At 35.8% G+C, this 19098-nt stretch overlaps 2 non-coding genes across 2 annotated transcripts; both read left to right on the forward strand.

Moving 5' to 3' along the window:
• Positions 1–6456: 6456 nt before the first annotated feature.
• LOC141680506 (small nucleolar RNA R71) lies at positions 6457–6563 on the forward strand. Its single transcript, XR_012558348.1, has one exon. It is a non-coding gene; the product is annotated as a small nucleolar RNA R71 (small nucleolar RNA).
• A 5276-nt stretch (positions 6564–11839) lies between these two features.
• Positions 11840–11946, forward strand: LOC141681022 (small nucleolar RNA R71). Its single transcript, XR_012558482.1, has one exon. It is a non-coding gene; the product is annotated as a small nucleolar RNA R71 (small nucleolar RNA).
• Positions 11947–19098: the final 7152 nt, after the last annotated feature.

The following is a 19098-nucleotide window of genomic DNA, read 5'->3' on the forward strand; positions in this document are numbered from 1 at the left end:
ATAGCGATCCAAGAACGATGAACGGAAATCCCTAGCAGCTGCTCCTCAAGTGTGAAGCACTCCAGCGGTATCCACCAAGAGTACAATGTGATGGAGGAGGAAGATGTTGAGAGAATTAGTTGCCTCCCTCTTGTTCTACTTTAGAATTAGGGTTAATTATTTGGGTTGAGGCAAATAGGGTTTATAATAGTATATTTATAGGCAAAATTTTCAGCTGAAAATTTTCCATAAAATATTATTACTATTAATCCTTTAATTGATTAATTTTATTAACCAATTAACTAATAATTAAAACACCTTTTAATCATTAATCCCTTTTCTAAACACTTTAGAAAAATAATTCTCTCACTTGATTTAATTTCCAAAATTAAATTCTTAATTAATAATATTAAGAATTAATTAAATCTCATTTAATCAATTATTAAATCTGCTAATTAATTATTTATTTCACAAATAAATAATTACCAGCCATTATTAATTAATTCCTCCACCATTATATCATTCTCTTTTATGGTGTGACCCTTTAGGTTCAATATTAAGCCGGTAGTAGAAATAAATAATAATAAAACTATTTTATCATTATTTATATAAATTCTCTAATTCATTAAATATGATTAATTAATAAATTAATCATATTTATTCTACATCATGAGGGATACTTCTCAGCATATCGCGACTATCCGGATAATACGAATTCACTGCTTAGAATACCAAGAACCTATTCAGTGAGTAGTTATCGTACAATCAATTCCTTCTACCCTACAATGTCACGATTAAATACAAGGCATGGAACTTGTGTCAAGCCTATCTTATTTAATCATTTGCTTTCCCATTCACTATGCTTAGTTATATTTAATGTAAATTAGAAACTCCTTTCAAATTTCATTCACTTTGGCCAGAGATTCTTGAACTAGCATAAGTGGATCAGTATTGAACATTCTCTTCCTTCACTGGAAGGGGTAGATCCTTTATTGATCATACACTATCTTCGTGTACAAATTCCTATACCCAGTAGAGCCCTTATAATTGTACCTGGAGACTAAGAACTAAACCAAAGCATAGTTCAGTGTACACAAGATGACTATGATGACCTCAAGTCTAAGGATACTTGTACAACTATCACTATGTGAACAACTGTTGACACGTGAGTGAACTCCATCAGTTGTTCAGCTGTGTGAGTCATGTTCAGTGAACTTATTATGTAATAAGCACCTACATACTAGCTATAGTGTCACCACATAAATGTCTATGAGAACAGACATCCTTCATAATGAAGCAATCATAGTATGTACCGATCTTTGCGGATTACTAATTACCAGTTAGTAATCCTACGACCAGGAAATATTTAAGTTTAGAGTTATCATCTTTTAGGTCTCATTATTATGATCTCATCATAATCCATAAAAAGCTTTACTCCAAACTATGGTATATCTTATTTAAACACTTAAATAGATAAAGCCCGCAATAAAACCAAAACAAGTCTTTTATTAACATCAATGAAATCAAAACAGATTACATAAAAGTTATTCCTAAATCATCATACATGATTGGACTTAGGACACATCTCTTTCATTAAGTACAGAAGTGAGCCAACCATGCCCCTATAGCTCGAAATATCAACAGACTTTTCAATAGTGTTTAATTCACGCTTAGTTGTAGTAGCCATGGGAGTTTTTGCAGATGTGCAATCCATTAGATCAAACTTCTTTAAAAGATCATGAATATATTTAGTTTGACTAATGAATATTCCATCACTAACTTTCTTAACTTGTAAACCAAGAAAGTAAGTTAGTTCTCCCATCATGCTCATTTCATACTTACTTTGCATCAATTTGGCAAATGTTTTGCAAAGTGTTTCATCTGTAGAACCAAATATAATATCATCTACATAGATTTGAACAAGTATACTAGAGCCATTAACATTTCTAAATAATAAAGTTTTATCAACAGTACCTCTTGTGAAGTGATTTTCCAAAAAAAACTTTGATAAAGTGTCATACCAGGCTCTAGGTGCTTGTTCCAGTCCATAAAGTGCCTTCAAAAGATAGTAGACATATTCTGGAAAATTTGGGTCTTCAAAACCAGGAGGCTGACTAACATAGACTTTCTCCTCCAAATCTCCATTTAGAAAAGCACTTTTGACATCCATTTGATAGACCTTGAAATTGGCATGGGCTGCATAGGCTAAGAAGATTCTGATGGCTTCAAGTCTTGTAACAGGAGCAAAGGTTTCATCAAAATCTATTCCTTCTTGTTGACAGTAGCCCTTAGCAAACAATCTAGCTTTGTTCCTGACCATTATGCCATTTTCATCCATATTGTTTCTGAATACCCACTTGGTGTCAATTGGATTCTTTCCTTTAGGTTTGGGTACCATCTTCCATACCTTGTTCCTTTCAAATTGATTTAGCTCCTCTTGCATAGCTAAAATCCAATCAGGATCCAACAAAGCTTCTTCTACCTTCTTTGGTTCTTCCTTAGATAGAAAGCTGCTATATAGACATTCTTCTTGAGTTGTTCTCCTTGTTTGAACTCTAGAAGATGCATTACCAATGATGAGCTCAAAAGGGTGATCTTTAGTCCATTTTCTTTGTTGAGGTAGATTAGCTCTAGATGAAGAGGCCTCATTGTTGTCTTGATGTGTGACTAAGTTTTGATTATAAGAAACTCCCCCTGAGTTTGTGAATCTTTGATTTGAGAAAGGGGGACTTTCTGTAGCTGATCTATTTTGACTTTCAGCTTCTCTTAATGTTCCGACGGATGATGCACTTTGTGTCCCGATGGATGAAGCTGATTGTCTCCCGACGGATAAGGAAAATTGTCTCCCAACGGATGAAGCATTTTGTAACTCGACAGATGTTGAATTATGTGCTTCATTAGTTGTAGATTTTTCTGCATTATCCTTATTCACTGTTTCTTGATCACTTTCATCATCACTGTCATCACTAACCATCTTCACATTATCAAACTTGAGGCTTTTATGGAATCTCCATCTTGCAGTGTTTCAATCTTTTTATCATCAAATACAACATGTATTGATTCCATAACAATGTTGGTTCTTAGATTGTAGACCTTTTAGCATATCTAACAAAAATTCCTTCATCTGCTTTAGCATCAAACTTCCCATGTTGATCAATTTGATTCCTCAAGATATAACATTTGCAGCCAAAGACATGAAGAAAATTTAGAGTTGGCTTCCTATTCTTGAACAATTGGTAGGGTGTCATACAGTTTCCTTGATTAACCAAGGAAATATTCTGAGTGTAGCAGGCAGTATTCACAGCTTCAACCCAAAAGTATATTGGTAACTTTGATTCTTCAAGCATTGTTCTTGCAGCTTCAATAAGAGATCTATTTTTCCTTTCCACTACTCTATTTTGTTGTGGAGTTCTTGCTACAAAAAACTCATGCATAATCCCATTCTCTTCACAAAATGATCTCATCACAGAATTCTTGAACTCAGTTCCATTGTCACTCCTAATTCTTCTTACTTTAAAATCATGATGATTGTTGGCTTGCCTTATGTGATTGATGATGATTTCACTAGCTTCATCTTTAGACTTTAGGAAATATGTCCAAGAGAACTTTGAGAAATCATCCACAATTACTAGGAAAAATCTTTTCCTTGAGATAGACAACACATTGACTGGTCCAAATAAATTCATGTGTGACAATTGCAAAGGTTCTTCAATTGTTGAATCAAGCTTCTTTCTGAATGATGCTTTTATCTGCTTTCCTTTCTGGCAGGCATCACACAATCCATCCTTAGTAAACTCCATTTGAGGAATACCTCTTACCAGATCTTTCTTGAGAAGCTCATTCATGGTCTTGAAGTTTAGATGGGACAGCTTCTTATGTCATAGCCAACTTTCATCTTGACTTGCTATACTGAGAAGATAAGTGACAGATTCTGCATTAGATGAGTTGAAGTCATCTAGGTACATATTTGCTTTTCTCACTCCAGTGAGAACCACTTTGTTGCTTCTTTTGTTTGTCACAATAAAGGCTTCTGAATTGAAGGTTACTGAGTTGCCCTTATCACAAAGCTGGCTGATACACAAAAAATTATGCTTGAGACCATCCACTAGGGCAACATTTTCAATGATGACATTGTCTTTTGAAATCAAGCTATATCCCACAGTATAACCCTTGTTGTTATCTCCAAAAGTAATACTTCGGCCAACTCTTTCCTTGAACTTAGTAAGCAGGGTAGAATCTCCAGTCATGTTCTTTGAGCAACCACTATCCAGATACCAAAGATTCTTTATGTTTCCCTGCACACATTAAAATCAAATCAAGTTGATTTTGGTACCCAAGTTTCCATCGGTCCTGCATTGGTAGCTTTCTTCTTTGGTTTCTTAGGTTTAATTTCATTTGACTTGGGAATTTATGATTCATCCTTAGTCATATGAGTTGGACCTTTCAAACCAGTCATTGGAATAAAATTATCATACACATTTTGATTAACAGGAAAAAGGCATGCTGTTTACAAACATGTTATTCCATTAAGGCATGCTAAATGGCATTTGAGGCATACTAAATGCGGCATAATAAGGATTAGGTGCAAATGGCATATTAGTGAAAATGTTTGTCCTAAATCCAATCATGTATGATGAGTTAGGAAGAACTTTCTTGTATTGACATTTGATTTCATTGAAATTAATAAAAGACTTGTTTTGGTTATATTATGGGCTTTATCTATTTAAAGTGTATTAAATAAGATGCTCCTTAGTTTAGAGTAAAGCTTCTAGAATTATAATGAGATTATAATAGTGAGATCTAGAAGATGATAACTCTAGACTTAAACAGTTCATGATCATAAGATAACTAATCGGATGTTAGTGGATCCGCAAAGATTGTTACATACTATGCTTTCTCCCTTCAGGAGGATGTCTGTTCTCATAGGCATTTGTGTGGTGACACTATAGCTAGTATGTAGGTGCTTATTGGGGAATAAGTTCACTGAACATGACTCGATAAGTTGAACAACTAATGGAGATTACTCACGTGTCAATAGTTATTCACTGAGTGATAGTTGTACAAGTGTCCTTAGACTTGAGATCGTAAAAGTTATCTTATATATAATGAACTGTGCTTTGGTTTAGTCCCTAGTCTCAAGGACATCCATTAGGTCTATTCTGGGCATAGGGATTTATGTATAGAGATAGTTAACGTCAATAGAGGATCTACCCCTTCCAGTATAGGAAGAGAATATCCTATGTTATTCTCAGTATGCGAGTTCTGGAATCTCTGGCCAGAGTGTATGAAATTAGAAAGGAGTTTCTAATTTGCATTAATATGAACTTTACATTATGAATAAGAAATCATATGATTAAATTTGATAGGCCTGACATGAGATCCATTCCTTGTATTTAATCAGGATATTGTAAGGGTAGAAGGAATTCATTGTACGGTAACTAGTCACTGACAGATTCTTGGTATTCTAAGCAGTGAATTCATATTATCCGGATAGTCGCGATATGTTGAGAAACATCACTCACGATGTAGAATAAATATAATTAATCAGTTAATTATATTTAGTGAATTTTATTATTCATGTAAATAATTAATAAAAGTTTATTATTATTTATTTCTACTACCTGCCTAATATTGAACCTACAGAGTCACACCATAAAAGAATATTTTCTTTGATGAAATAATGAGAGAGAGAATTATTTTCTAAATAGTTTAGAAAAAGAAATAATGATTAAAATAGTTTTAATTATTATTAAAGCATTTTATAAAGATAAAATGTGGGGCTAATATATATATATATATTGATATATTATTATAAACCCTAGGAGAGCCCTATAAATAGAATGATATGGCTCATTCTAAATATACACTTGGTTTTGTGAAAACCCTAGCCTCCATCTTCTTCCTCTCTCTCTCTCTCTCCCAAAACTCCATTTTTTATAAAAACTTGGTTTTATAAAAGTTTCATCGAAGAGAATCATTCTTAGTGGATACCGGTAGAGTGCTTCATAGACTGAGGAGCAACTGCTAGCAACCATATTATAAAGCTTCAATTTTCAAGGTATGGTTACGATTCCTCCATTTTTCTGTTTTATACATTTTTCTATATGTGCGTGTTAGGGAGAAAACACGCACTAATATTCACGCAAGTATACGTGTTCGGAAGTAGTATAAGGTATAAATCAGATTCATTCCCACAGAGACTAGTTTAGGTTAAGTTCAATTTATGCACCTATGCAACAATGTATGGTTATAGCAGTGATAGCCGTAGCTGTATCCACTTCAAGAACTCCTGCTACCTTGCTCTGTGGCAATCTCTGGGCTGGATACTAATATTCATTAGCATTCATCAGTTCAATAAGATCATAAGCTTCCTCATAGCTCTTTGCCGATAATGCTCCACCTGCTGCTGCATCGAGCATGGGTCTGGACTGTGCTCCCAACCCATTGTAAAAACAATTGCTGATCATCCAATCAGGCATTCCATGATGAGGACACTTTCTAAGCATCTCCTTGTAGCGCTCCCATGTTTCATATAAAGATTCTCCTGATTGCTGCGTAAATTGAGTAAGAGCATTTTTGATTGCAGCTGTCTTCGCCATAGGGAAGAATTTAGTAAGAAACTTCTGAGCAAGATCTTCCCAAGTAGAAATCGAACCAGCTGGTAGAGAGTGTAACCAGCTCTTAGCCTTGTCCCTCAGAGAGAATGGGAGCAGTCTCAGCTTCACAGCATCTTCAAAAACACCGTTGAACTTGAAGGTGTCGCAAATCTCAATGAAATCCCTAATGTGCATATTGGGATCTTTAGTTGGAGAACCCCCAAACTGGATTGAATTCTGCACCCATTGAATTATGTCAGGCTTGATCTCAAAGGTATTAGCTGTGATAACTGGTCGGATAATGCTAGATTGAATGTCATTGATCTTGGGTTGAGAAAAATCCATCAAGGCTTTCGTTCGTGCTGTTGGATCTCCCATTATAATGAGTACCTGAAACATAAACAAATAAACCGTGAAAGTAAAAAAATCCGAGTCAGTGAACTTTAACGACCACTGATGACAAGCACATAAACTAAAAATTAACACCGAGTCCCCGGCAGCGGCGCCAAAAACTTGTTAGGGAGAAAACACGCACTAATATTCACGCAAGTATACGCGTTCGCAAGTAGTATAAGATATAAATCAGATTCGTTCCTACAGAGACTGGTTTAGGTTAAGTTCAATTTATGCACCTATGCAACAATGTATGGTTATCGCTCAATGCTAAGACAAATAACAAATTGGGTTTTGATTAAACTAAAATATTATTATAAATAACATTAACTAAGAGAATTGAGGTTGAATTACTATATATGACAAACACGGGATTTAATTTCATTACTACTTCATTCAATAGCCTTTTCGTTCTTAACCTTAGCATGTGATGGTGATGACACTAATTAGATAACACGAAACTGATAAACACCAACTTTCGTTGCACGAGTACCATTTTACCAGACATCCACAAAAGAGAGAGAAGCTGAATAGGCGCAAATTATATTGAGACCCTATATGTCTATAGAATTTGACAACATAACGGTTTAAGCACAAGTTATCTATCTTGATTACATAGGGCAAGTAAAACGGTTAAAGTTACCTACGAATCATGCATACACATACAAGAACCTATGCTAGCATGGCAAATTCTAAACCTCTATATTCCCTGTCACTTCAATAGAGATTAACACGCTATCTTATATGTTAGTTACACACATAAGACGAATAACCACAACCAATACTAGGATATCAATCAATCACCACACACCAAGATATCGAAACAATTTATTTATTGAAATCCATAAGTAAATTCGCTAGAACCTCATGATAACGATTAGCCCATGATTGAACTCATCGTCACCATGCGTTCCAATGAAAGCATGGAATAAACAAGATCTTAATAAACTGAATAATAATCAAAGTACGAATAAACGAGATCTTGGTTCAACAAGAATGAAAACGAGCATCCAAAGTTACAACTAATTCAAAGAATCATAAGTTGAAAACAATATCTTCTTTTTCGGAGTTGTTCTGTGCTTCTAGGTCTTCTCCATGGTATCCCAATCTCCCCGGATGATGAAAACCCTTTTTGTTAAGTATATATACGCACCTAGTGGACCTGGACCCTTAAAATCGTCAAATTCCACTCAAAAACGGCTTTTTCAGTGAAATCAGCGAAATCAGCGACCAGCCGCGCCTTAGGCGGCCGCTCAGTTTTCCGAGCGGGCACTCAGCTCTCCTGGGCGGGCGCTCAGCTCTCTTGGGCGGGCGCTCAGCTCCTGTCTGGAAAAATTTCTGATGAATCTTGTTTTGGCCATAACTTGAGTTCTACTCGTCAGAATTAGGCGATTTAACTACCCACGAAAAGCTATTGAGATTCTCTACAACTTGACAATGGCCTTGGCTTCCAAATCTGATCACTTTTTATCAAATTTCTTTTAAAAGCTCTTTTCTTCATATAACTGATACCTGAAATGCAATAACACAAAAACACATCAAAATACCAACAACTTGAGTCCAAAACACCCAAACATGTAATGAAGCATTCCAAGTGGATATAGAATCCACTTATCACACCCCCAAACTTGAATCGATGCTTGTCCTCAAGCATAAAAGACTCAAAACTACAAAACAAACCTAATGCATGAATGCAACTATGTGAATGCAACTAAATGATAATGGAATCGATCCCCTCAGAATAACCATAACCAAATGAATAAGCCAATGCCTCTAAGAATTCAATGACTTTAAACAGAGCTCGAATTAATCCCACAAACCAACTCACAAATTAGAAACGTGCGTGTGTGGAATGCTTAACAGATATCTCTCGATACTAGATCAATAAACATAACTTATATATCATCGAAACAATCAAAAGTTTATAAACAGAATAGACAATAAACACATTATGACTCATAACACTTCCTTTCTACTAGAGTTATACAAGGATTCATACTATTATTGAACACATAGCAAAGATGCTTATTTGACCGTGCAATGAATGAGGTCCCAAAAGACTTATGTAATAATACCCATGTAGCGAGCGTTAGGTTAGCGGATCCCAGACTATAAAAGCCTTAGGTCACTAGGCACAAAGTCCCCTAGAACTTAATAACTCGAGTATTAAAGAGCTCACTCTTGATCAATTATGCATAAACACATACTTTTTTCTTTCTTTTTTTCTCTTTTTTCTTTTTTTTTCTTTTTTTTCTTTTTTTTCTTTTTTTTTTCAATAATTTCTGAATGAGTGCGTTTCGCTCCATCTCATTCAACCCTAGACTACTCATAAAAATATGAGCCGGCTACTAGCCATTTGACACCTAGCCTTATAACAACTAGCAATGAAATCCAAGTTTTTCTCCAGATAAAAAAATCAGTGTTTTTACGTCATTAGGAGAATATCACAAATTCTAAATATAACCAAGTGATTAAATCTCAACAACAAACAAGTATGATCATGATCTAGATCAAAAGCAACCCTATAAGACTTTTTGAAAATATTTGTTTCTGGCATGGAAATCAATTCATTAGGACTTAAACATCCCTCTATTCGTCATCACCACACTCAAATCAACATCAACTTATCAAATATCATAGTTCATCTTAAGGGATCATGCTAAATATACATGCAAATGCAACTATATGAAATCACATAAAAACAAACAAATATGTCCTAACTGAACAATCATGCAAAAATATAAATGAACTACAACTAAACATGCAATATGAATCTATATGAATCTATATGGACACACACTACTAATCCTTACATTATCACCCCCAAACTTAAAATTTTCAATGTCCTCATTGAAGGTAATAATAAGGATTTCAGGCATACCTAATTAGCGGGAGAGTCACCCTCGTCGGGTGGAGGATCAGGTGGCCAATCAACCTCGCAACCAGTGTCTCGGACAACTGTACCGAAAGCGTGTGTCAAATCTTCAGCAAAATGACGGTGAATGTCGTGTATGGCCTCCATACGCCTAATTACTCGCCTATACTGCTCATCACCAACACCAGTCCTATCAACTACCTGTTACACATTACATGAACCCTATGTAAGCACTGGAAGATCCGTCCATCCACTCTCTACATCATCAAAAACATATCCCAACCCCTTATCATGGGGTGCACCTAAGAATGAATAACTCAAGTGATCTGGCTTTCGGTTGAGCTCAAGTACGGGAGCTTCTTGAATATATGGTTCAAAAGGCTCCTGAGAAATTTTCAGCTTTGCTAACCCAAGAGAATCGAATGGAAAATCCAACTTCCTCTTCCACGGAGGTGCATTCAAGACCTGAATTTGCTCTACTTTAATGCACTCCTCTTTAGCTGTGGGTAACTTTATTTCCTTGAACACATTAAAAGTGACCTTTTGATCATAAACCTTCATAGAAAGCTCCCCTTTTTGCACATCGATCACAGTTCGGCCTGCAGCCAAGAATGGTCTTCCCAAGATGATGGGAATCTTGTTATCTTCCTCGAAATCAAGAATTATAAAGTTAGCAGGGAAAAGAGTTTATCCATCTTGACCAAGACATCCTCCACTATACCTCGTGGACAAGTTTCCGATGATGCAAGGAATAGTGAAGCTTCCAGGATCTTTAAGCTTTGGAGGCAACTTCTGTTGCAGCACAACACTGCATTCCTCCATTAGAGCAACGTTCTCTAAGTCATCGAGCTTCACTTTCCGAGAGAGAATACCTTTCATAAACCTCGCATAGCTAGGCATCTTTTCAAGAGCTTCAGCGAAAAGTATGTTGATATGAAGTTTCTTAAACACCTCCAGAAACTTCTCAAACTACTTATCCAGCTTTTTCTTCTGCAGCCTCTTAGGAAAATGAGGTGGTGGATAGATCTGTTTCTCCCCTGTATTACCCTTAGGAGGAGTGTGTTCCATAATAGTCTTTCTTGGTTCCACCTCTGCTTCCTTCTGCACTTCTTCTTCAGCCACAACTGCATTTTCTGAAACTTGAGATTTTTCAGGCTCTTCGTCTTGCTGAATTTGGGGGCTTGCGACCTTTCCAGACCTCAAGGTGATGGCGTTCACCTATTCTTTAACTTCCCTCTTGACTGGATTTGTTTCTATGTCACTAGGAAGCGTTCTTGGTGGTCGATTCAATAAGGCATTAGCAATTTGCCCTATTTGGTTCTCTAGAGTCTTGATAGAAATAGCCTGGCTTTGGCATATAAGAGCCCGGTTTTTGCACATAAGCCTCAACTCCACCAATTCAGATTTTTTATTCAAAGATAGACCTACATCATGATTTTGTTGTTGAATTTTGAGTTGTTGTTTTGGTACAAATTGTTGCTGAAAACCAGGAGAGTTGAATTGTTTTGCTCCAAACTGCTGGAATGGCTGTTGCATCGCATTCTGATTGTTGCTCCAGCTGAAGTTAGGATGATTCCAGTTGTCAGGATAATAAGTGGCAGGAACTGGCTGCTGCGATCTCTGAAAGTTGCTCACAAACTGAGCTGAGTCACTAGATATAGCGCATTGCTCCGTCGCATGCAGACCTGCACACAGCTCACAAACATTAATTATCTGCTTAACACCATAGTTAGCCAGAGAATCAATCTTCATAGACAACGCATTTAGTTCAGCAGTGAAAGCCGTAGCTGTATCCACTTCAAGAACTCCTGCTACCTTGCTCTGTGGCAATCTCTGGGATGGATACTGATATTCATTAGCAGCCATCAGTTCAATTAGGTCACAAGCTTCTTCATAGCTCTTTGCCCATAATGCTCCACCTGCTGCTGCATCGAGCATGGGTCTGGACTGTGCTCCCAACCCATTGTAAAAACAATTGATGATCATCCAATCAGGAATTCCATGATGAGGACACTTCCTAAGCATCTCCTTGTAGCACTCCCAAGCTTCATATAAAGATTCTCCTGATTGCTGCGCAAATTGAGTAAGAGCATTCCTGATTGCAGCTGTCTTCGCCATAGGGAAAAATTTAGTAAGAAACTTCTGAGCAAGATCTTCCCAAGTAATAATCGAACCAGCTGGTAGAGAGTGTAACCAGCTCTTAGCCTTGTCCCTCAGAGAAAATGGGAACAGTCTCAGCTTTACAACATCTTTAGAAACACCATTGAACTTGAAGGTGTCACAAATCTCAATGAAATCCCTAATATGCATATTGGGATCTTCAGTTGGAGAACCCCCAAATTGAATTGAATTCTGCACCCATTGAATTGTGCCAGGCTTGATCTCAAAGGTATTAGCTGTGATAACTGGCCGGATAATGCTAGATTGAATGTCATTGATCATGGGTTGAGAAAAATCCATCAAAGCTTTCGTTCGTGCTGCTGGATCTCCCATTGTAATGAGTACCTGAAACACAAACAAATAAACTGTGAAAGTAAAAGAATCCGAGTCAGTGACGACCACTGATGACAAGCACATAAACTAAAAATTAACCCCGAGTCCCACAGAGACTAATATTCATGCAAGTATACGCGTTCGCAAGTAGTATAAGATATAAATCAGATTCGTTCCCACAGAGACTAGTTTAGGTTAAGTTCAATTTATGCACCTATGCAACAATGTATGGTTATCGCTCAATGTTAAGACAAATAACAAATTGGGTTTTGATTAAACTAAAAGATTATACTAAATAACATTAACTAAGAGAATTGAGGTTGAATTACTATATATGACAAACATGGGATTCTAACTTCATTACTACTTTAGTCAATAGCCTTTTCGCTCTTAAGCTTAGCATGTTAAGGTGATGATACTAATTAGATAACACGAAACTGATAAACGCCAACTTTCGTTGCACGAGTACCATTCTACCAGACATCCACAAAAGAGATAGAAGCTGAATAGGTGCCAATTATATTGAGACCCTATATGTCTATAGAATTTGATAACATAACGGTTTAAGCACAAGTTATCTATCTTGATTACATAGGGCAAGTAAAACGGTTAGAGTTACCTACGAATCATGCATACACATACATGAACCTATGCTAGCATGGCAAGTTCTAAACCTCTATATTCACTGTCGCTTCAAGAGAGATTAACACGCTATCTTATATGTTAGCTACGCACATAAGACGAATAAGCACAACCAATACTAGGATATCAATCAATCACCACACACCAAGATATTGAAACAATTTATTTATTGAAATCCATAAGTAAATCCGCTAGAACCCCATGATAACGATTAGCCCGATTGAACTCATCATCACCATGGGTTCCAATGTAAGCATGGTATAAACAAGGTCTTAATAAACTGAATAATAATCAAAGTACGAATAAACGAGATCTACTTTCAACAAGAACGAAAACGAGCATCCAAAGTTATAACTAATTTAAAGAATCACAAGTTGAAAACAATATCTTCCTTTTCGGAGTTGTTATGTGCTTCTAGGTCTTCTCCTTGGTATCCCAATCTTCCCGGATGATGAAAACCCTTTTTGTTAAGTATATATACGCCCCTAGTGGACCTGGACCCTTAAAATCATCAAATTCCACTCAAAAAAGGCTTTTTCAGCGAAATCAGCGACTAGCCGCGACTTGGGCGGCCACACAGCTCTCCGGGCGGGCATTCAGCTCTCCTGGGCGGCCGCTCAGCTCTCCTGGGCGGGCGCTCAGCTCTCCTGGGCGGGCGCTCAGCTCCTGTCTGGAAAAATTTCTGATGAATCTTGTTTTGGCCATAACTTCAGTTCTACTCGTCAGAATTAGGCTATTCAACTGCCCACACGAAGCTATTGAGATTCTCTACAACTTGACAATGGCCTTGGCTTCCAAATCTGATAACTTTTTATGATATTTCCTTTAAAAGCTCTTTTCTTCATATAACTGATACCTGAAATGCAATAACACAAAAACACATCAAAATACCAACAACTTGAGTCCAAAATACCAATTTAAGCTTGTAATGAAGCATTCCAAATGGATATAAAATCCACTTATTAGTGCAGTATATTATTTTTACGGAATAATTATTATATCATGCTTCCGCTCATCCGTAAATTCCTTCATTGGCATCAGAGCTAGGTTCTGCATATAGAGATTCATATAAAAAATTTCAGATTTTTTATGCATGTATGGATTTGTTATGATTTTTGCAAGTTTATTTAGATTTAATTATGAATTAATTTGAAATAATTTTTGCATAAGATCTTGACTACTGATCTGGGTTCTACAAGTGTTGTAGATCATCTAGGTATTTTTTCATAATTTTGTGATGTGTAGATTATTTGTTATGAATTTTTTATAATTATTTTAATTAAAATTCATGAAATAATTATGCATGTGAATAATTATGATTAAAATTTGCAAAAGGACCCATGGCTGATTTGATAATTTTCTGCTACTGCCTGATTTAAGAAATTATATTATTTTGATTTTTATTAATTTATTAATTAAATGTTAATTAATTTATTAATAATAAAATTAAAATAATAACATATTAATAAAGGTTATTAAGTGAGGGAGTAAAGGAAATGGGGTTACTTCTCTTTTTTTTTGTAACAGCAGTAAGCTAACGGCAGGAAAGAAAAACGGCAGGAAGAAAACAAAAAAAAAACCTGTACAGCAACGGTCGGGCAGGGTGCGTGAAGTGCACGCGCGGAAGGGGGTGTCGCACATTCCGGGAATGCGTTATGTTACACCCGACATTTCTGTGTAATATTAATTGTAAATATGGTGTAATTATAAAGCCGAATGCCAATATATTCAACTATTGTATGCTTGTGTGAATGAGAATTTCTGCGTCTTAAATTTTCGTTATGTGGTATATGAATTTTCAAAGCAAAAATTTATTTATTTCTTTCATTTTTGATTTATAAGGAATATTTTTAAACCTTGAATAAATATCTTTTTAAAAGTTATTTGTTCACAAAATTCAAAAGTAGTTTTATAAACTTTCTAAAAATCCAAGTTATTTTATGGTATGAATTTTATAATTTTTGAACTTGTGTTTTATTTTATAAAAATAAATCTTTATAAATGTTAATTGTTATAATTAGCAAATTACATAGTTTTCCTTGCATGCAAATCCTTTCTATTCAATCCAAAAGGGCTAAAGAGACAATTACCACCCCACTAACTCTTATTTTCTAGCCAAATTCCTCCTTTACCCTTGCATGCAAAATGATCCAAGTTTAAGTGGAAGGGTGGTCATGTCAATTCCTATTTCCACACACATTTGTCAAAACAAAAACTATAAAACAAGTAAAGACATGATCATTTCACACATCACTCACCTGCACACTCTTTCTTCCCTCCCTCCTCTCTCTCACTCTCGGTTTTCTCCCCCCTCACTCTCGAGTTTTGCTGAGATCAACCCCCTCCCCATTTTCTTTCTTTCTCAATCAAGTTCCACCTTCTACAAAAAGTAAATGTTACTTCCCATGCCATGATCACTTATATTTTAAAAGTTTTGAGTAGGAAGTTTAAGTTTTAAGGTTGCATGTTAAGGTTTTAGTTGAAACTCAAAGTACAACCTTGATTCTTGTGAGTTTAAGGTTGTTTTTGAGAGGACTACAAGGAATGGTGAAGTGCCAAGTCTTGAGAAGAAAACTATTGATGTTAAATGGCCATTCCCTTCCATTTCATTCGGCCATGACCATAGGGGAGCCGAATGAATGGTTCTTGAGACCATTCTTGTTGCTTTGTTCAATTTTTGCATGTTTATGTGATAATGGCTTGAATTTTTTTAGTAAAAATTTGATGAAACTCCTTGCATGCTAAGTGATCATCTGGATATATCTCATGCTAGGCTTGCATGTAAATTTCTTGGTAAAACATATTTAGAAAATATGTTGTTTTGGTTTGCAAAACTCAAAGGCATGCATGCATGTGGATTTCACTTAGAATGTTATAAGATTTTGATCATTTGGAAAGATTTTATTAGTAAGATTTAATTTCAGTAGGAATAATGTGTTAATATTGATTAATTCTTCTTGATGCATTGTAATAAGTCATGTATATCTTTTATAAAATGCATAACTTGTTGTTTCAAAAACTTGATGATTTGTGAGTTGTGAAATGTGGTTTCTTTTGTTTTGCCATGATTGCACCTTAGGTAAGGATGATCTCCACCAAGATTATTTTGAGTTTAAGGGAGTTAGTTCAGTAGATCACCATGTTTAAGTCTTGTTTTGGGTATTGGGTTGTTGGTGGTTGAGTTTGTCAAGTCAAAACCTTGGAGGAAGGAGAGTTATAGTTTCTGCAGAAAATCAGTTTAGTACCCTGAGGTTTAGAGTGAGTTTTGACCATGTCATTGATGTGAACTTTGAGGCCCAAGCCACCAGAAGTTAGTATTGGGAGTATATAAAAGGTTTTAGGTGTTGGTTGGAGGTTTGCATGTCATTTGGTTAGGTGCACATGTAGAATAACAAAATCTGTCCAGCAGGGGACAGTTTTGTTGCAACTTAGAAATAGGGAGATTTGACCATGTCATGGGTAGGCCCTCATTAGGCCATGTTGGGCCTTAGTTAGAGGGAGTGTCGGAGAAGTTTTTCCAACCATAGTTCATAGGATATGAGTTAGAACCACGTATCACAAGTTAATTCAAGTTAGGGCGTTTTCTGCCCAGGAAAACAGGGGAACCATGGACTTTGAGCTTAGGCCCAAGAAGGCCCAAGCCAGACCCTTGAGCCACATCAAGTTTGGGAGATGCCCTTAGGTCAGGAGAGTCTTGTGTAAAAGTTTTGAAGGAAAACTTGTAGTTTAAGAGTGTCTATTGCACTCAAGAAACCATAGTTGTCATTCTGAAATTTACACCAGTGAGCACTTTCACTCATCACATAGTTTTATAACACTTAGGAGTGAGGTCTGGGTTAACCACCATAGTTGTAAGATAGTATAAGGTCAGTAGAATAAAAGGCACAAGTGAGGGTCAATAGGTATTGGATAGTTTAGTAAAGGCACATCGAGTTAGGAAACCAAAATTAGAAGACTTTGTCTAGTTTAGCGACCAAGTGACTTAAGTTGTGAGTCGAGATCATCCAAGCCTAGTGTTGCATTATGGTGTATATGGTGTTATTTGGTATTAATATATGATATGTGATTATGTGGCTATGTGTGTGCAATTATAAATTAAAGGTGAATATAAATTAAGTGCATATAGGCCTAAGTGCCATCTGTGTTTAAATTCGGGTTGTAAATAGGTTAAGTTGGTGAGAATATATTATAATGAGGATTATTATTATTTATGTAGGATCTCGAGTCGAGGGAAAACTTGCCATAAAGGTCGAGTGAAGCTCCAGTTGCTCCTACTAGTCAGACCAGACCAGCCTTTCTCAAGGCAAGTGATTCAACTTGTCCCTCATATTTACTGCTAATAGTTCATGCATTACTGTAACTATCCTAAGTCATTTTGATATATATATATATATATATATATATATATATATATATATTTAAGTCAAGCGTACCTTATGTTTATCCTTGAAATGCCATGAAACCTTGAGTACGTATTGCAAGTAGTTCAAAAGTCTTATCATGATAGTATATTAAAGTAATTTGAATGCCATAATAAAAGAAAGGGTAGTTAAAACTCTTGGTTGATTCTCTTGATTAACATGCTGATGATTCCTAAGTATTGATTTCTCATCCTGATACTTGAACCCCTATAGAACATTACCTTGAATCCTAAAAGCCAGATACTTATCAAAGTGATTCCTCATTGATTGATACTCCTCTTTCTTATCCTGAAGCTTGACAATTCTGATATATCCTGAGTTAAAGATCATTTCTGCATACCTTAACACTCTTAGTATTCATGAAGCTTATCTTCTTGATGATCCAGCACTTGAACCTTGATGTGAAACCATTGCTTTAAGCCCAATTTGGCATTACCCTTTATAATATCCAATAGCCTCACTAAATCCCCTTGTCTAATCTTTGATATATGAAAACCATTCAGTTACTTTAATAGAGTATAGTTTTGTGAATCATGGCCCTGAGATTTAGTACCATATTTCCCGTGTTTCGAGTTGATCTATAATCCCTTGATAAAAAAAATGTTTACTGTAAAAGAGATTTTGTTATAAATCGGCATCAGTTTTGAAATAAATAAAATGTGGGTTTTCAGTCCCAAAGGGGGATAAATGTTTTCTTTGAATAGTGGATCTTGACTGAGACGCGAGTCCTTTCCACACTTATATTAGGGTTAAAAGTTGCCTAGGGATTCCCATTAATGTTTTAGAACCCAGCGAGGTTCGGGATTACTTCGCGGCTGATCACCGGCTGTAATCCGTAGCGTCATAAAATGATTTTGATTAAGATATGATTTTGAAATTGTTTTGATACAAACGGAATGATGCCATCACCCAAAGTTTTATCTCTCGTTATCACTGGTTATGTCTTCCCATTGACATTCTTTAATATATATCTCGATTTATGATTTGTATCGTATTGTTTAGCATTTATTGAGCATTTGGCTCACTCCTTGCTTTACCCTGATATTACAGCTAGCAGCTATGGTTAGATTCAAGCAGACTGCCCGTAAGACCTGTAATGCTGATGCTTATGTTCGAGCTCAGGTAGAATAAGTGATAGTAGTTTGTGTGAGGACTCGGTATTTAAAATCAGTTGTAATATATGGTAGTGTTGGGCTGTTCCAAACCCTAAACTGTAAGATCTTGGATTTGGGTATGTTTATTTATTTGTTGTAATAGTTATATTTAATTTGCTGTTTAAGTTGGGGTGTGTCACGTTACACCCTGTTGCGCATTCACGGATGATTATCTCAAAAGCAAATTTCGATCTATAAGAAAAGGGTATTAAGTGACGCCTCTTGACAATGCTCCCCCCGATCTGGGAATCATCTGATTATCGATTATTGATTTGAAATATTTAATTTAAAAGGAAGAATCTCTTTATAATATGATTATGATTGTAACATAATATAATCCCTCTAAAATTAAATAATATCAAGTAGTAATTGGCCAATGACACAACAAGCTTGTGTCGATCATAGCCTTCCAACATGGTAGAAAGTAGTTCTTATTTTTAAATCATTGTCATTTCGTGCCATAGCCGAGGGCTTGGATTTCGAAATAAGAAATACTTGTCTATTAAATAGAGATGTGTACATTAAATTAGAATCTAAAGGTCGTT

Source organism: Apium graveolens, chromosome 1 (assembly GCF_009905375.1).
Source record: "Apium graveolens cultivar Ventura chromosome 1, ASM990537v1, whole genome shotgun sequence".
NCBI lineage: Eukaryota > Viridiplantae > Streptophyta > Magnoliopsida > Apiales > Apiaceae > Apium > Apium graveolens.